The 15815-nt window shown below is 35.6% G+C and overlaps 1 protein-coding gene across 5 annotated transcripts in view; it reads right to left on the bottom strand.

Moving 5' to 3' along the window:
* LOC146997299 (putative transcription factor Ken) overlaps positions 1-8867 on the bottom strand; it is a 41599-nt gene extending 32732 nt beyond the window's left edge. For 3 of the 5 annotated variants that reach the window (XR_015041304.1, XR_015041302.1, XR_015041303.1), the window contains exon 1: positions 8674-8867. The gene's annotated coding sequence lies outside the window, so the exon portion shown is untranslated. The remainder of the gene's footprint in view (positions 1-8673) is intronic. The other 2 variants (XR_015041308.1, XR_015041307.1) reach the window with 2 other exon arrangements.
* Positions 8868-15815: the final 6948 nt, after the last annotated feature.

The raw sequence follows: 15815 nt of genomic DNA, 5'->3' as shown, positions 1-15815 counted from the left end.
GAAGGTCTTAATCAGTTGGTGGTAGCGGACAAAATCTACCAGACCCTTGATACGGAAACTGCAGTACACATAGGTATGAGGCAGGGAGACTCGTGGTTCAAGCCAAGAGAGCTTGGAAAGGAGTGTGACATATTCTTTGCGGCTAAAGGGAAGTCCTACAACGTACGTAGGGAAGCTTGTGAAACTAAGATTTTAAATCAGGCAGTAGGTGAGAAACCTAAGGTCGAAGAAAGACGAGGCAGTCGGCATACGTCAGAAACCATAGAGAAAACCACACGGAACGCTAGAGGTTTAACATGCTTTGTATGTGGTTCAGCTTCACATTTTAAAAGGCATTGTCCTCAGATTAAAGGTTCTAGGCAGTATAACATAAATGAGGAAAAGGATAAAGCCAGGGTAAACTGGGTAAAGAAAGATCAGGATAATAATATCCTAGAGGACAAAGTTGTGGTAGCTCGTGTGGATCCTTTGAGGAAGTCAGGGGATGTAAACGACTATAAGCTGTGTGAGTTGAAAAGGGTTCCTATTAGTGTGAATGGAACAATAGGGAAGGCCCTCGTTGATTCAGGAACAGAAATTACGGTGGTTAAGAAAGAGTTAACCAAAAGTCTCCAACTGAAGGAAGGATCTAGTATATATTTGAAAGGTATATTTGGTCCAGCTGTTAAATGCCCTTTGGTTAGCATTCCACTGAGTATTACTGTAGGAGAAAGTGCTAGTGTTACACATCAAGAGATTTTTTGTGCAGTTGCAGAATCGCTGGCAGAGGATGTGTTGCTTCCTCCGGAAGTATTCACCATGTTAGGAGGTTGGTTATATGACACAGGTGAAGGGGTGGAAAACTTACCTGAAGAAACCACAAACATCCCAAAGGTTAGCAGAAAGAAAAAGTCTGTGTAGGTAAACACAGGGAAACTAGAAGGAAACGCTAGTATGGGAAGGAATCTCAATGAGAACGGGAAGGTGGAATCAAGTGAAAGCCAAGAACCTCAGCCAGGAAGACTATGTACAGCAGATGTATTTAGAAGAAAGCAGGAGACTTGTGAATCTCTGGTAGGAGCATGGGAGAATGCTCGGAAAGGGGAATTATTATACAGTGGATAACTTTCATAAGGACAAAATTCTTGGGGAAAGTGTGGGGCAATTAGTTGTACCTAAGAGTCGAAAGGAGGAAGTCTTGCAGTTAGCACATTGCTCGGTGTTTAGTGGCTACATGGGGGTAAAGAAAACTGTGGAGAGAATTAGATACTCTTTTCATTGGGAAGGTCTGAGGTTAGACGTTCAGAAATTTTGCGAGGCATGTAAAGAGTGCCAGTTGACTAGACCAATTAAAACTGTTGATAGGACACCAATCACCCCAGTAACGAGGCCAGATCTGCCCTTCCAAATTGTAAACATTGATGTGATAGGTCCCATTGATCCTGCCAGTTCTAGGGGTCATAAGTATATATTATGCTTAGTTGATCAGCATACCAGATGGGCAGAAGCAATACCTCTAACTAGCCTCTCCGCCAAGTTGACTTGTGAGGAGTTATTACATATTTTTTCAAGAACGGGTATTCCAAATGTAATTGCATGTGACAATGGAACAAATTTTAAAGCAGATTTGACTCAAGAATTTGAGAGACGAATAGGGGCCAGTCCTAAGTTTTTGACCCCTGGATATCCTCAAACTAATGGATTAGTTGAATGGTTTAATGGTACTTTAAAAAGAATGTTGCATCATGTCATCAGAGAAGAAGGTAGAGGGTGGCATTTGCAAATTCCTTATGTATTGTGGGCCTATAGAGAAGTACCCAACTCAACAACTGGGGTGGCTCCATTTCAACTCATATATGGCAGGACACCTCAGGGACCTCTGTTGATATTAAAATCATCATGGACAGGGAAACATGAAAATTTACAATTAGATGCAACTCCTGTTTATACATATTTACAAAATCTAAAGGCTAGGTTTGAGAAGGCAAAGCTCACAGCTAAAATTCAACAAGAGAGGACAGCACACTATCATAATTTAAGGTCTACCATAAAAACATTTAAGGTGGGAGATAAGGTGATAGTCTTGATTCCAGATTCTAATAACAAGCTTTATGCTAGGTGGCAGGGTCCTGCAAATATATTGGAACAGAGAAGTCCTCACTCATTTGTAGTACAAATGCCCGATGGGACAAAAAGACATGTTCATCAGAATAAGATTAGACCTTATGTAGTTAGATCCCAAGCAGTAAATGTTATCTTGGAGGGGGAAGAAGAGTTTGGGGAAATTGAATCTATACCTGTCAACAAGGGAGAAAAGAGTTTTTCTGAATCTCTGGAAGGATTAGAAATGTCTAATTTAGATTCAGTGCAAAGGAGTAAACTTTTAGGGCTACTGAGGAAATATCAAACATTATTTACACATCCAGTGCAACCAGCACGAGTAGGTACACAGACGATCGAACTTATTCCTACTGCTATTAGGAAGAAACCCCACTGCTATGGAATACCCATGGCATACCACAAAGCAGTAGATGAGCAGATACGTGAGTTGCTAGAATTAGGATTAATTGAACCTTCTGAGTCAGAAATTGCTCATCCTATAGTTTGTGTGGCGAAAAAAGATGCTACAGTTAGAATGTGTATAGATTTTAGATCATTGAATGCTGTAACGAAAACTCCAACATTTCCCATGAAAAACATGCAGGAATTGATTTTTGTAGCGGGTGCAGCAAACTGGCTGACAAGCATCGAACTTCGAAAAGGGTATTGGCAAATCCAAATGGATGAAAAGAGCAAACCTTTGACTGCATTTGTAACATGTAATGGAGTGTACCAGTGGAGAACAATGCCTTTTGGCTTATCAGGAGCCTCAGGGACATTCCAGAAGGAAATGAATTGTGCTTTGCAGAGTCATAGTGATTATGCTCAGGCATATATAGATGATGTGGTGATTTTCTCAAAAACATTTGAGGAACACTTGAAACACATTTCTCTGGTTCTGGATTAATTAAAATTAGGATTTTCTGTACGTTTGGACAAATGTACTTTTGCAGCTAAAAAAATCAAATATTTGGGGCATATAATTGGAGGAGGCAAGCATGGTCCTGATGAAGAAAGGGTCAAGGCAATTAGAAAACTCGTCAGTCCAGTCACAAAAAAAGATGTGAGATCGGTTTTAGGATTAATGGGATTTTATCGATCTTATATTAAAAGGGTCAAAGCAATTAGAAAACTCATCAGCCCAGTCACAAAAAAAGATGTGAGATCGGTTTTAGGATTAATGGGATTTTATCGATCTTATATTCCCAGTTACGCAGAAATATCGGCACCACTAACAGAGTTGACGAAGAAGAAGCAAGTCAATATTGTTCTATGGTGGGAGTTGGAACAAAATGCTTTTAACAAATTAAAGGATACTTTGTACCAAGTGACATCTCTGGCCACACCAAATATTGGAAAGCCATTTCAGATCCATTGTGATGCATCCAATTTGGCGGTAGGTTGCTGTTTAACCCAGATAGACGAGAGTGGTAACTATTGTCCTATTGCATTTGCAAGTCAAAAGCTTTCTCAAACTCAGAGAAATTGGGCATTGAGAAGGAAGCTTGGGCAGTCTTATTTGGCCTGAATAAATTTGATAAATGGATCTATGGGGCTCAAGTACAAATTATAACGGATCACAACCCTCTCAGATATTTGAATGAAACTATTCCTCGAAGTCCCAAATTGACGAGGTGGGCTCTGGCATTGCAGAAATGGAACTTGCGGATTAGTCATAGGCCAGGGATCCAACACCAAAGTGCAGATGCACTCTCACATCTGGATCAAATATGATATGATTAATATAATTTGATTGTTTTTTTCTTTTTCTTTGTTTATTTGTATGATTGTAATAATTTATAGCTTGTTCTGTTTTGTTTTATTTAATACTGTACGAGGTTGGTATTGTGTAAAAGTAATGTACAGAAAATTTGCTTGGATATTGATTAATGAAATACGTCCCAAAGAAAGGACAAATTTCATTCTTGGCAGGGGCGTGTCATGCACATACTCGGTAAGGGGATGCTACCGACCAAGCCTGCCGGAAGAAAAGTTAAACCAACGACTTATGGCTGAAAGGAGAGAGGAGAAAATCTGGCAACGAGAAGAAGAAGTGTGCTTGATGCGAGAAGGGCGGCATGCTCGTGTGAAAAAACCAGTTTATCTGAAAGGAGAGGGAAAAATATCTGGCAACGAGAAGAAAAAACGTGCTTGATGCGAAAAGGACGGCGTGCTCGTGAAAAAAAATTTGAAATGAGTTTGGCTGTATTCCGAGAGAAAAGTTAGCTTCTTTTATTTTTTATTTTTTTTTGTTAAGAGCTGAGAGATGCAATGTATTACTTGTGCATTTGATGTAAATGTGAATAAAAGCAATACTTTGTGAAAAGTTAAACTGTATTTACAAAATTAAAATATAGCTCATATTATTGTTAAACCTGCTTAAGTGTCCCAGTTTATTTCCTGCAAATAGAGTCGACTAATAACATTCATAAGTGGATAGAAACGAACCGACAAAGATGAATTGATCAAAGGATCGAATATATGACACGGCTCTAGATCCAGAAAATTCTGCTACCGATAGAGAAAATAGTGACAGAGAAGTTACTGAAAATGAAAAAATTTTGATTGACAAGCTAGTCAGAATTGTTGACCCAGCAGTTGCAAGACTTCAACAATGTAACTAAACACGAGATTATGTCTATCTACATTATTATGTTTAATAATTAAAGAAAAATTATTAGCACAAAAAATGAAGCAACTTAAATAACTTACGTTGAAAGAAATGTTTAATAAGGTAAACAAATAAATATTAAGCTTTTTTTTTTTTTTTTGTAAATTTTTATACCCTGTAGATCATAAATACTTCATTACTTCATAGACCAAAAGATTACAATCGCCAAAGTCCCGACGAGTCCGGATTTCAGACTTTTTCTGTAGTATGTTTATAACATAACATTTAAATTTCATGCCTACAAAACATAAGTGGTTTAAACTATCGCAGCTTATATTGGAGGGCTGGAGACATCTAAATTATAGAAATATGTGGAATAAATCTGCATGCCTCTTAGTACCACTATTATAGTCCTTTTTTGCTACGTCCACCTCAATATCTACTAAATGATATTTTTATAAAGAAAGCATGTTTTACTTAAATAAATGTACATATTTTTTTTTATCATGCAAACTATAAAATTTTCAACTAAATAAGAGATATTTTTTCACCATAGATACTTAAAATTTTCGTAATATCACAGTAAAAATGATGTGCATTTTTCTCAGTAATAATACAGTACATTTGTCAAATAAAAAAATACTGAACTAAAGAAAAATTACAGATATTCAAGGGATGCTTTGACATTTGGTTAAAGAACCACTTTATTTATATTGGTTTGGTTGCTAAAGGATTTTTTTTTTAGTTTATGCAAGTTCCTACATCAGTAGCATTACATAAGAATCGCATACAGTAGACTCCCGCAAACTCAACACCTGGAAATTTAGACATTCTGTATAACTCGACAACTTTAAGATATCTCTAGGCCAAACAGAGCAAATATTACATACAGTACATATAATTATTAATTATGCACATGTCTTTCCTGCTCTGTTCAAAGATTTGAGTGTCCTTTTCCCGCAATTTCTGCCATTTTCGCATTCTAATTCTTGAAACTGCCTAACAAATTTCCAGATATGTTGTAATACTTGGCAATGCTGTTTGCTTCTTTCAAGGATACGAAAGTAGGTAGTAATCAGGAGTGCTGGCCGCTGGCTCTCATTCTTCTATATTGTCGCAAAACATTAGGAGACTTGCCTGAAGTTTTGTGCTGCATCTTATTGCAAATTAAACTCACACCAATTCATTGCAGGGTGTCGTTCCTAAGCTCACATCCATGCGTATAAGTGTTGCATATTTTTGGCAACTTTTGATATTCTGTGAAGTGGAAATGTCGTTCGAAAGAAAAGAAAACAGTGTGACCGCCACCTACAGATCAATGGGCAAGAGTAGATTTTAAAATTCATATATTGTTTCTAGGACTATAATATTTGATTTCTAGTTTTTTAGTTAAAATATTATAAATCGTACGCATCAAAGGGTTAAATATTAAAGATATCTGAAAAACCAACCCTTTATTCCGCAAAACTCTACAGTCTCTCAGTACATATTATATCGAGTTTGCAGGACTCTACTGTAATTAGAAAACAAGAATTCATTTTTAAAGATGCACTTCAGAAATATTTACCATGCACATATTACAATACAAAGTCTGTAATCCGGACGTCCATTATCCGGAATGATCTATAATCTGGACCTCAAAGCCCCAAACTTTACGCATGCGCATAGAGAATGCTTATACATTATGCGCATAAGCTTTACGCATGCACACATTGAAAGAAATGTTTAATGAAGTAAACAAATAAATATTAAGCTTTTTGTTTTTGTAAAATTTGATACCCTTTAGATCATAATTGCTTTTTATTTCATAAATTATGGTTTCATATTTTTAATAGTATAATTTCTGCATGCCATCTTACCAGATTTAAACTGATGATCTATAATATGAAAAAAACCTTAATCCGGAATCGCTGAAGTCCCGACGAGTCCGGATTACGGACTTTGTACTGTACTACTTGAAAGACAGTAAAAGAATAAAACTAAATTAAAATGCAGATTTAAGGACTACTATGAAATCAGAATATTTTCCTGCATACAAATACAGTAATGCATATACACATCTATATATGGACAACATTATGCAATAATATACTTAAATAACACAAAATACGTGAAAAACATTAATTTCATAATACACAAAATTTAAATTAGAGCATTTTTACATGCATATTTTTTAGATTTTTCAGTATGAGTGAAAGACATATTTTACAGCTCTTTACTTAAGGTAATTTACATATAATTAAGATATTAAAAAATACCTCCTGTGTAAAATTAAGGGCTATCCAGGTAAGCTACTCATGTAAATGATTTAAAAAAACTAAAATAATTACATTACTACTGACATGGAGTTATGTGTAAAGATTAAACGGATCTTTTTCATAATGATTTTAAATTTGCTAAACTAATCTCACAACAGCAGAACTAAGCTAAAAGAACCGCTATTCTTAGTTAATTAGATACATTCATTACTCTGCTATAAACTTGTATCAATACTATTAAGAGATTACATATTATCAAATTTTACTGAAAAAATAGTCAATAACCCCAAATTATTGTTGGTTGATAATTGCTGTCATTATGCTGACTCAAATGCATATCTTATCAACACAAAAATATTATAATCATTTGGATAAGGAACGTTTAATATTAACAAATTTAGTAAAATATAAGGCATGTTTGCATAACTGGCACTTGGCAAAATTTTGGATTTGTTTACATCAGAAAAGAGCATATATGCGCCAGAACATAGTAATCCTGACAAGCATTACAACCTACACAGGGAACTTTGCTGAAGGAGGAAAAGGGATATTTTCTACTTACTTAGATTTACGAACATTGCGCTAAGAGAAAATAAAGTTTGAAAATCACAGATCATTAGTAGTTCATATTTTGGTAAATCGTTATTGGGAGTTATTGGGAATTGAAAAATAAAGCTCTATTCTACCTTTCTTAGTCTATTTATTTCTACCATTTGCAAAATTTTTTTTAATCCACACTATAGTAAATACTATATCAAGTATTATCACTACTGTTTATATGGATTAAAAAAAAAAAAAAAAAAAAAAAAAAAAAAAAACTATCGCAGTTTTTAAAACAAGTTTTAGCATGCATTGAAGCTATATCAAAATAGGTTTATGTCAAGAATCAGTTATCATTTCAAATGTATTATGTATTTAATGACTTTAGTACAAATATTATGTCAAAATTCTACTTTATAATTTTTCTTATTCCAGAATGAAAATTCTCTTCAATGCAGCAAATTATTATTACTAACATAACAAAATTTTTAGTTTTTTTAGGCATTATTATTATATATGTTATAAATATTGACTTTTTATTATTAAATATATCATATGGCCATGAAGACAAATTGGGCAAAGTAGAAATGAAACCAATATCAACAACATTTAATTTATTATCTTTTCCTAGAATTCTAATGATAAAATACCAGATTGGCATTTAGTGCATTTTAGTACGTACTAAATTAAAATAGATATAAAGATACATTAAATATCATTTGGACTAATTTAATGATGCTATCCCCTATTTTAATATCTCTGTATTCTTAAATATATAGCTGTTCACATTTAATTTTTCTCAAATGTGATAGTTAAAATAAAATTTACAAATTATTTCAATAAAAATAATTAAGCTATCCTTATTATTTTTAGATGTCCGAACATTTTTTACTCTGCACATAGCTACTCAGAAAGACATATGGGTAGGATATAAAAAGATAAAAATTATCAATTTTCCCACCTAAAGGAAATGGATATTGCTGTAGGGTACGATTTCAAAAAAGTAAATCATTAGAATATTAAGCTGAAGAAGAGATTTTTTCTTAAATTCGAACTGTGCGCAAAACTTTTCAAATGCATTCAAACTCTGAACTGGAATAAGTTAGTTTATCATTGTTGAACTAATATGAAAATAAAACTGTTGATAATATAGAAATATACAATATAGAAAATACAGATACTGACTGGCGAAGGATTGAAAATAAACATATTAAAATACAATTATTATTATTAAATTTGTTCAAAGAATGTAGCTTTTGAGCTAAGTAAGAATTTATGAAGTATTTCGAACAAACAAGTATCACGATAAATACATTAATAAATGTAAATTTTCATTAAAAACCCAAAATTCATTCCCGCGCTTAATATTTATCTTCAAATTTGCAGGACTTTTCCAGCTGTTGCCAAACAATATTAAATGAACAAAGACTCACATAACAAATATCGGTGAAATTGACGAATGGGCCCCAGTCTCTACACCGTCGAGGAGAGAGAAAGCTCGTTTTTAGCAATCTACTCGAAAAAGAGCAAGTCTCGTGTCATCGTCTAGAGCATTACAGAGATAGATGCGTCGGAAATTTTCCATCAGCTGTGTAGCTGCCGTTTATCACACGGCCCATATCACACGGCGTTTGTTTCACACGAACAACTGTTTCGGACAACTTTTCTGCCTGGTTTACTATTGAAAGAAAGACGTGCGACTTTTCCTTCCTTTCGAAAAAAGTTGCAAGTTGTTCGTTTTCAACCTTTCAACTATCAGCGCCGAATGCTGTTAGCTTGTTTGTAATGGAGAACCAGTTTACCCTGTGTTAACCCCAAAGCGAGCTGTTATGTTACGTAATGCGTTACGTTCGAACAATGGCTAGCTCAGAAGGGATTCGTAAGTCATCTACCCGATGAATTAACAGCAATCTTGTCATAAATGGAGCACTTCATTTAAACTTAAGCAAAAAGATTTATTTACAGATAAAGACAAGTTAAAAGAATAAAAAATGTTTATCTAGCTACAATATCTAACTAACCACATCAATGCAAACATCGTCCTTAGGTAACTAAACCGCAACTATCCAGTTTCTCCTCTGGCGTCCCATGACGTCAGTCTCTATCTGGCTTTTTTATTCGCTGGCGTAGTGATGCCATTCCCAACATCCTCCCCCCTTTGAGTTGCTGGATAGCTACTCAAAACATTCAAGTCTATCAAGTTCAGTCTAAGTGGCATCTTAACAGTTCTACCAGCTCATGTCTTTATAGTCTTAGAACTGTCACATACATCGGAAACATCAGTGGGGTCCGGAGATCGGGGTGACCCAGAAATTCCTGAATGATGAGAGGTACTCATGTCGTCTCCACGACGAGAATCTGAAGACTTTACACAGCAGATTGATGTTTTTGAGGATCCCTTGGATGATATGAACCTGACAAATCATCATCTTGGATTTCTAGATGAAACAGTCGTTGTATCGGACGTACTAAATTGTTAGTTTGCGTTCTTAATCTAACTGTTCTCACTTTACCGTCCTTTCCTGGAATCAGTTCCGTAACCCTGGCTAAAGGCCAATTCAATCTCTTTTTGATATCATACCCTATCAACACAACGTCATTCACTCGAATATTTGGAAAGTGTGAATTTTGCTGTCGTTTCTGAATAAGTAGTCCTAAATATTCCTTTCGAAAACGTACTCGGAGATCTTCCATTAATTTTGCACGAAATCTGATTCTTTTCCTGAGATGATTGGTGTCTACTGTGTCTATATCAGTTACATCTAAATTGGATCTATCGGTTAGAAACATGGCAGGTGTAAGTGGAACTAAGTCTTTTGTATCTTCGGATACATACGTCAGGGTTCGCGAATTTACTACCCTTTCGCATTCGCACAATACTCTTTCCAGTTCTTCATAGGTAAGAACAGCTCTGCCCAATGTTCTCCTAAGGAGTTCTTTGACTACTCGAACAAGTCTTTCCCACCATCCGCCCCACCAGGCAGCGGTGGGGGGGGGATGAATTTCCATTCGATCTTCTGTATTTCTGTTTGTCGAGTTATTTTACTCCAATCAATTTCTAACAAATTATTAAAAGCTCCCCTAAAATTTGTACCGTTGTCTGTATAAACCACTCTAGGTCTTCCTATTCTAGCAACAAAACGTCTTAATGATAACAGAAAAGCATCAGTAGAAAGCGATGTTATTAACTCTAAATGAATTGCTCTATAAAGAGCACACGTGTAGAGAACCATCCATACTTTGTCTCCACGTTTTACAAATAGGGGACCAGTTAAGTCAATACCAACTACTTCGAAAGCTGATGCATTTTCCACTCTACCAGCAGGTAAGGAAACTGGTTCAGCAATGAGAGATTTAGTTTTGTATCGTCGACATTTAATACAGTCCTTCAGAACACTACGTATCGCTCTTCTTCCTCTTGTAATCCAGTACTTTTCACGCAATATGCTTAGTAATATCTGGGTTCCAGCATGACAGTTTTCTCAGTGAAAATATTCAATCAGCCTTTGAGTAAAGATACATTTATCAGGAAGAAGAATAGGTGAAATGAAGAAAGGCTTATCTATGCGTTCAGTAATTCGAGTTTTAAGTCTGATAATTCCGTTCGCATCTTTGAAAACACACAAGTTCCGAAAAGAGGTTTCATTAGGAAAAAATTGAGCTTGCACATTACGAATAAGCAGAATTTCAGCATTTTCAATCTCCTGCGTTAGAAGTTCTCCCCCCCCCGTCTAGTGTCATGACGCGATCTTACATTACTGATAAATCTCAATATCCATGCAACCATTCTAACTATTGAATGGAAATTTGAGAATTTAATGGCATACCACGGGACTCTCTCTTCCGACAAATTAATATTACATAACCTAACCTTTCTCCTTTCAAGTGTTATTTCGGGTGTTTCTGTTATCAATATTTCGGTGTCAGGCCAGTTGTCTCTTGCTTGCAACAACCATGCCGGGCCTTTCCACCAGCAGGATTCTAACAATTTCTTAGGGGAACACCCTCGCGAAATCAGATCAGCGGGATTCATTTTCCTGGCACATGTCGCCATTCATTATTAGGAAACAGATTATTTATTTCTTTTACTCTGTTCGAGACAAAAACTGTCCAATCACCACGTTCTTTTAACCAGTATAAAGCTACCCTAGAGTCGCTCCAAAATATTGTTTTAATCTCATGGGCATTTAAAGCCTGCTTCACTGAATATGCCAACCTGGCACCAATGCAACAAGCCATTAACTCTAACCTAGGGATCGTTACTTTCTTCAAAGGTGCAACTCTGGTTTTTGCTCTAACAAAGTAAATTTTTACCCCTTGAGAGGTTCTCGTTCTAAAAAAAATACAGGTGGCATATGCCTCTTTGCACGCGTCTACGAAAACATGCATCTCAGTGGAATCATTTATTTCAACATAACGTGAGATTTCGATATCTCTTAGTGCATCTATTTCTCTAAACCATCTTTTAAAAGACATTTGAATACTATCTGGTAAGGAAGTATCCCACTTTAGATTTAAATTCCACGTTTCCTGCAGTAAAAGCTTAGGTGGTAAGATTGCAGGACTCAACAGACGTATTGGATCATATATTTTGTGAACTGTAGCTAAAATGATTCTCTTAGTAAAATTCTGATCTTCACTTACAAGATTAAAGTTTAAATTACACTTAAAAGTGTCCTTATCAAGATTCCACAAAATTCCCAATACTTTCGTGACACCAGTACTATTAGAAACATACTTACATTTTACATTACTCTCCCAGTTTCTTAAGTTAAAGAAACCCCGTGACAAAATATCTTTTGCATTTATAATAAAATCTTCCTGCTCCTCAATATTTGCAACAACAGAAACACAATTATCTACGTAAAAAGAATGTTTCAGTTTTTGTGCTATAGCATCAAATTCAGATGGTACATTATCTAATAAATGTGTAATTGAGGCTGCCAATAAAAATGGACTTGACTTTAACCCAAATACTACTCTGCGATGTCGGTAAACAATCTGTTCAATCTCGGACGGATAAAAAAACCGCAAGAAATCTCCATGTTGAGGGGCTATACTTAGCATCAGAAATGCTTTCTCAATATCTGAAGATAATCCTATTGGATGAATTCGAAACCTATCAAGTATCTCTGGAATTATTTCTAGTAAGTTCGGACCCTTATACAAAAGGTCATTCAAAGAGCATTTACCACTTTCTCGGGCTGACGCGTCAAAGACAGGTCTGATTTTTGTAGTGGTACTGTCCTTAATTACTGGCCGATGAGGTAAAAAAGTCCCGTCTCAGCATTATCAGTTACATTTCAATTATATTCAATTTCTCCCATTCCCGGAAAATCGTAGTATATTCTTCTAAAAATGCTTTATCTTGTGCTCGCTGGCACATCCTTTATGTCGCTTCCAAGTTAAATCTTTATTTGTCGGCAAATCGGCCACATCAGATTTAAAAGGTAAACAAAGTTCATATCTACCGTCTGAAAGAATTTTCACATTATTTTTAAACTCTTCCAAAACTCTAGAATGTTCTAAATTCTTTCTATTATTTTCAATGGGATCTGAAATACGTATGGATTCTAAAGACCACAAATCTTTTATCGAATGATTACTAACATACAACGAAATTGCATTCAAAACAGTATCATCATTGCTACCTCCAAATGACTCATGCTTCCCAGTTAACACATGTCCCAAACAAGTGTCAATCGAAAATAACCCTGACTCCAACCGAACAGATTTATTAGTAAATAAAGCGCCCACAATATCCGCTCCCAAAAGCAGATCAATCTCACGATCAGAAGAACCCAAATCAGACAAACTGACGCCTCTATCTTTCAGTTCATTAATAATTTTACTATCGTTCACTTTTGGCACTGTGTCACAAATTTTGCTCTCGGAAAGTGCTTCGATTTGAAAGGAGAAAGTTTCATCTAATGCCGAAATCAACAAATTATAAGCATCGTGAATCTGCGTTCGCCTTTCTCTTCCATCGAATAACGAATGCTTCAATTTAATTTGCCCTAATGGTTTTAAATTTAAATTCTCTACTAATTTTTTACTGACATACGAATGCTGAGAATCTGTATCCAGTAATGTGCGTACTTTATGCTCAACATTCTTAAATTTAATTTTAACTATTAGATTCATTAAATAAACATTTTCTATTTTACAGTTATTAGTTAATGTACTGGTTTCAGTTACGTCCCTTTTAGACTTTTCATTTGCGCCTTTTTCTTGGCGATCGGGACACATTAAAGAATGGTGATGTTTATTACAGTACATGCAAGAATTTTTTACTCGACATGTTTTAAAAGTGTGTCCAAATCTGAAACATCCAAAACAGGCCCCTTTTTTAATTAATATATTTTTCTTAGCTTCTAATGTCATATTTCTAGCAGAAAAACATTCTTTAGTTGGGTGCCGCTTTTCACAAAAGAGACAGTTAAAATTGCGCTTACCTGGGCTCTCAGAATTTGATGTACTTACTAACGCAGCTGCGTTGGCGGAATCTAAAGTTTTATTTAGTGTATCCTTTTTCTTAGAAATATGGTTAGAACCAAACTCAGTACGGGCTAACACGACCATCTCTTCTCCTTTCACTTCTTGTTTCAGAAAATTCAAATTTTCAAGGCATCGGTCATCAGGCTGAGGTGCTTCTTTTAAATTTCTGTTTCTCTCCCAAGCAATTAATATTTCTTCGGGCAGGCAGGATTCAACTAAAGGCGTTAAGAAATCACCATACTTCTCTTGCGTTCTTCCAAGACTTTCTAAAGCTCTAATCTTGGTTTCTAAATCATCGTAGAGAGTGGGAAGATCCGTCTTCACACGTCCACCGCTTGCATTACGCATAACCATGCTTAGAAGATATCTGACGTATATCTGTACAAGTAAGTCTTCTCTTCCAAACCTCTCTCGAAGCTGGGCGATTGCTTTCGGGTAATTCGACGCCGTTGCCGGAAAGCTCTCCACTACCCGTGCGGCTTTGGACTGAGGAACAACTGCTTGCAGGAGGTACTGGAATTTATCTTCATCTGGAATCGTCGGATCTTCATGGATCTTCGAAAACTGGCTCCAAAACGTCAAAAATTCTTTTGCTTCGCCGTTGAATTTCTTTAGTTCGATTTTCGGCAGTTTAAATTTGCGCTTCTCTGGTAATTCAATAGGTAAAGGATTCTTCAACAGCTTTTCGATTTGAGAACACAGTTCAAAATATTTATCTCTATAAGGCTCAGACGAAATAAAATCTTCTTCATATAGCTTTTCAGCTTCTTTAGATTGTAGAATTAGCGACGTTACTTCCTTTTGGCAAATTTCAAGTCGATTAAATTTGTCTCTAAGCTGTTGTTCCAGAATCGAAAGTAGTTTAAAATCAGGAATATCTGATTTCAGTTCTGCATCAATTTTGTTTGCACATGTGGTAAAGGAAGTTCTTAGACATTTTCTTTCGGTTTTCAGCTGTGTAAGCTCCATTTTCAATTTATTTTAGCGGTTATCGCGCCCCACGTCTTGGCGCCACAATGTTATGTTACGTAAGGCGTTACGTTCGAACAATGGCTGGCTCAGAAGGGATTCGTAAGTCATCTACCCGATGAATTAACAGAAATCTTGTCATAAATGGAGCACTTCATTTAAACTTAAGCAAAAATATTTATTTACAGGTAAAGACAAGTTAAAAGAATAAAAAATATTTATCTAGCTACAATATCTAACTAACCACATCAATGCAAACATCGTCCTTAGGTAACTAAACCGCAACTATCCAGTTTCTCCTCTGGCGTCCCATGACGTCAGTCTCTATCTGGCTTTTTTATTCGCTGGCGTAGTGATGCCATTCTCAACACGAGCTGTGGTGATTGGCTGTTGTGACAAAGCAGAAAAATTGTTCCAAAGAGTTGTTCTTTCCAAACAAACGGACGTGAAATTGCGGCTGAAGACGGCGGAGGTCACGGATAGTGTTTGGAAGGGTACGTAACGGATATTTTAATTTCTATGGATATTTTAATTACCTTAAAGTTTTTGTGAAAAACTCGATTGTTTCTCAATAGAAATAACGCATTCGATGCTGCCAATACTATTTTTATTGGATTATTTCAACCAAATCTGTAGCATGGACCCTTATCAATAAATTAAGGCCATACGTTATTGGAGCATCCTCATCAAGACAGCAATAACTCCTGAATTAAAAGTAAGGAATAATTCGCTTGTTTTCATATCTGTATGATATAGCTTTCCGCTAAGCAAGCCCTTCATTTAATTTTAGTGAAAAAAAAAAGAAAATCTGAAAGGTTTCAGATATTAAATTACGTCCAAATGGGCGTTTTTTTAAGCAT

This window comes from Stegodyphus dumicola, chromosome 5 (assembly GCF_044657685.1).
Source record: "Stegodyphus dumicola isolate Sdum_Otavi_A_Nest chromosome 5, ASM4465768v1".
NCBI classification, from domain to species: Eukaryota; Metazoa; Arthropoda; class Arachnida; order Araneae; family Eresidae; genus Stegodyphus; species Stegodyphus dumicola.
Note: the sequence above shows the minus strand (reverse complement) of the source record. Positions and strands in the feature narration are given on the sequence as shown.